Genomic DNA, 4,725 nt, shown 5'->3' with positions numbered 1-4,725 from the left:
ATCCTGCGTCTGGTTTTTCAATTTAAAGCAACTGTTCACAGAATTCCCACCATGAAGGAAAACACTGTGAGTCAATTCGCTCTGGGCCAGGCCAGTGCTCAGATACTGAAGTTGGTGGTACTTATGCAAGGAGGGATTTGCCCCCATGATGATCATAAATCTTTCACTTATATGTCATAAGCACAGAATGCCTAGATGTATTCACAGACCCTGTTTGGAATTAGTTAAGTGGATTTCTCCTCTGTTTCCATAAGGAATTTTGCAACTATTCATAGAACTTAGCTATTAATTACTAGGGAATAGGCTTTATTGAGGTCTGAAATAGGGAAGAGCTATTTATTTGGAGTAAATCTAGGGCCTCGTAGGTATTTCCTTGTGTTGTGTGAACATTTACACTTTTAGAGGCAAATTGATGATACCTTACCTTAGGAGACTCCAGGGACAGGCTGAGCAATGAACGGGGATGGAGGGAGAAAACTCTCAATTCCTTGTGAAGTGTTAGCTGGGAGTGTTCTTTCAGAGCAGGTGCACTGTTCGTGCGCTGTCTCTGAGCTAAGTGGATCCCAGTCAGAGTCTGTGAAGTGGAAACCACATTAAAAATTGTATTTAGATCCAAAGTCCCTTTCCTTCCCACAGGAATTACAGCTTCGATCAAATAAGTGCTGAACAATATTACTTTTTCTTCCTTGCTATGGTGTGTCTAGAAATGGTTTGTAACAAAGTCTTTTTAGAGCCTTGCTTTCAGCATGCATTTATGTTTTAATGATATGTTCTCCACCTGTAGAAATGTAGTTCTAGCCCACAGAAAATCAACACATTTGAAGCTTTCTTGGTATATTTAGGCTGTCAACAGTGAGCTTTCTGACATCTGACTTTACTCGGCTTCCGCCTTTAATGGCTAGATTGTTTTCTAAAGGCAGTCTAATGACACAAGGCTCCTAAACCCTGTTGGACCATTGAACTGAGAATGACCTGAACAGACAGAGACCCTTTGACCATCTGTCATTGGTGAGCGTATTGATCTGGACATGGTGGCTGAGGGCAGTGTGTACCGAGGCCATGGCAGTTGGCTGAGGTGTTGATAACTCTCCTTGATATGTTTGTGAGGGTTTGATTTCTCATTGTGTCCTCCCCAGCTATGGAGCCCTTGGGCAGTGAGCAACCTGACTGAAAAAGCACACCACCAGGTCAAAAGGGTACATCAGTCCTCATATATTATCCTTTCCCGACACCCTGTAGCATGGCTAAGTAAAGGACAAGAAAAAGAGCCCTTCCAAGTTTTTATTTTGAAAACTTTCAAGCATATAGGAAATCGCTTACCCGTCAGAACGCTTTCAAACAGTCTGAGATCCACTCATGGCTAGTGTTTTATATCTAATTGTGGCGTCTCTGAAGTCAAAAGAGCTTGCTTCTAATGTCTTGAAAGCATGGCAGAGGTAAATGGAGAGACACGGATCTCTGATTCTATTAGGTCTAAATAAGTGAAGCACTATGGTGGTGCACACGGTTCTACTACCTGATGCTTAAAGCAGTTCAATGTATTCCACTGAAGTTCTCAGTGAGTTTAAGTGGCAGAATACAGTTTTTGTGACAACTCTCATTGAGAGAATGGTTTTCCTTTTTTGGGTAAGCATCTTTTAGAATCTGTACAGGTTGATCAGAAACTAAATTCTTAAAATACTGCCTTAGATATTTACATGTGGCCAAATGGAGCAATCAATACATTATAAATGTGAAAAGTAATGGTTGCAAATGACTCGCCATCATGAAAGTAGTGAAAAGAGTACATATACATATACATGTATATGAACGGCCTCTTTTTCACATCTCCCTGTGGTCTCAAAAACAATTCTGGATTGGTAATAGTCCGTGCTGTTGCCATATCTGCCATTTGCTTCAGTGAGTACTCAGTAAGCATTCATTGTGGATGATATACAAATCACCTTTTTGTGGTATGTGTGTGCTAGCAAATCAAACCCGGGATTTTTATGTGTGCAAAGCACACACCCTCAACACTGAGCTCCAGCCTCTTTCACTCTTAGCCATGATTCCAAGATCACACAATCTGGAATGGGGTTGGAAAGTGTGTAAGGGAACCACACTGAGAAGGTCAGGAAACATGACACAGCAAGGACACAGTAGGGATCGCCTGTGTAGGGACTGGGAAATGGCTGCTGTGTTAGCTTTATTTCTAAAGCCCACTCAGCAAATGTTTGCTAAGACTTTTCTAAAATTCTTAGAAATTCTAGGGGATGACATAGAAGAATTATATTAAATATTTTCATTGTGGAAACGAAGCATATACTCATAAAAGTAGAGAGACTAGCATAGAGAACGCATGTGCAGACCTCAGCCAGCCTCACCAAGCTGTATACTACTCAGCAGTCTTGCTGCCGGCGGTGGAGGAATATTTGTAAGCAACTCTCAGGCATCACAACAGACATTTATATATGTGAAGTAGCTTTCTTTTCCATATCTCCCTGTGATCACACACAAATCCTTCCCAATTCTTCATGATATGGTAGAGCCATGCAAACTGAAGTTCACAATTTCCTCTGATCCCCACAGACATATATGGAGGCAAAATGCCCATACACATAAAATAAATAAATCTAAAATGTAAAAGACTAGAAACAACAATAATGTAGAAATCTGGTGATATTTGCCACTTTGTAATGTATTTAGGATTCAAGAAAAAGAGAAATAAAGTATGATTCTATTGGAAAGATGAAGAGGCAGAGGCTTGGGCAAGCTCCAGCTCCATCACGCGGACTTTTAAAGGTGGAGACAGAAGAACATAAGGTCAACGAGAGTTTTGTTTGCCCAGCTTCTTTTCCAGTTTGTTTGTTACAGTTATTTTTGTGCATGCGTGTGAGGAGCTCAGAGGACAACTTGCAGGAGTCAGTTCTCGTCTTCCCAAGGTTGTTTCCTTGGGTCTCTTGCTGCTGTATTTGCACCAACAACCTGTCCCTTTATTTTATAATGGGCCCATCATTCTATTTTAATTTCTTCTGCTTTGATAGAACACCCTGCCCAGATGCAACTTAGAAGAGGCAATGGTTTATTGGACTTACAATTCTAGGTCCCAGTTCATCACTGAGGGGAGTCAAGGTGGGAACCTGAAGGCAGGTTGGCTTGTTGTCCCACATGGTACTACCTCCAACCAAGGAACCTACTTCACAGTAAAGGAGGACAGCGGGAGCTGTGGAAGATGACACTCAAAGATCAGCTTACATTCAGCTAGATTATATATAATATAATATAATATAATATAATACACACACACACATACTTCAGGACCACTTACCTAGATGATGTCACCCACTGTGGTCTGAACCCTCCTGTATAAATTAATACCCATGATGACCTCCTGAGCAAGTCCTCCATTGAAGCTTCTTTTCTCAGATGACTCTTGGCTTTGTCAAGCTGATAGTTAAAGCTAACCAGGGTAACTGTATATATACCATAATAGGCATCAAAGGGCCTAAGGAAACCTTACTGTAGAGAAATAATGCTGCATCTATGAAGTGACTTCAGCCTTGGTAGATTAAGAAGAAAATGCTGAAATGTTTGTGGTCCACCTCGATTGTGGGGGCAAGGAGGTGTATCAATAAAAAAAGTTTGCATTTGTTTCGTTTTGATTTTTACCTGTTTAACAACAGACAAAAAGTTCTACATTTATGTCTCTCATTTTATTTTGTTTACTTTAAAAATATATTTTGAGGTGTGAAGGGCCTGGGAGGAATGAAAGGAGGGGAAACAGAGCTTGGAATGGAATGTATAAAGAGAAGAAAAAAAGATAAAAAATACGTTTTAAAATTTTTCATTCATGTGTGCCTGTATATGTATGGGTCCATGTACACCATGTATGGTGCCATGGCACACCTGTGGCAGTCAGAGGACAACTTGCAGGGATTGGTGTTTTCCTTCTCATCACAGGGCCTCTGGGATTCTCAGGCTCCACACCTCTATCTGCTGAGACATCTCACCAGCCCTTCTGTCTCTCTGTCTGTCTCTGTCTTTCTTTCATTTGAGATAGGGTGTCTCTACATAGCCTTGGCTGTGCTGGAACTCAACATGTAGAAAAGCTGGCCTTAAACTCACAGGAATCCACCTGTTTCTGTCAATATGCCCAGCTGTTTCTTCCCCCCATCTCTCTCTCTCTCTCTCTCTCTCTCTCTCTCTCTCTCTCTCTCTCTCTCTCTTTCCCTCTCCTTCCCCTCTCTCCCTCTCTCTCTCATCTGTCTATCTATCTATCTATCTATCTATCTATCTATCTATCTATCTATCTTTATTTATTTATCTGTTTTGATTTTTCAAGACAGGATTTCTCTATAGCCCTGGCCATCTCTGAACTTGTTCTGTAGACCAGGGTGGCTTCAAACTCAGAAATTTGCCTCCTAAGTGCTGGGAGTAAAGGTGTGCAATATCAAGCCTACTTTAACATTAAGTATTCCACATAAAATATTATCTCAAATTAAACAATTCCCTTTCAAGTCCTGTAGAGATTTGGAATGAAAAAAAATCTTGTTAATGTCTATTATCTGGAATAGGAGTTAATAACAAATGTATACTTTCAAATTGATGAGGGTTCCTTTGAGTCCTAAACACAGGTCCCAGAGAGACAGAACAGGCATTAGTATCATACATCATTACCCTTTCTCATAGGTGCAAATGCCGAGAGCTATTACTATTGTTTAAGCTATTATTCAAGTGTTTGAATCC

This window comes from Mastomys coucha, unplaced genomic scaffold, assembly GCF_008632895.1.
Source record: "Mastomys coucha isolate ucsf_1 unplaced genomic scaffold, UCSF_Mcou_1 pScaffold20, whole genome shotgun sequence".
In the NCBI taxonomy this organism is placed as follows: Eukaryota; Metazoa; Chordata; class Mammalia; order Rodentia; family Muridae; genus Mastomys; species Mastomys coucha.
Note: the sequence above shows the minus strand (reverse complement) of the source record.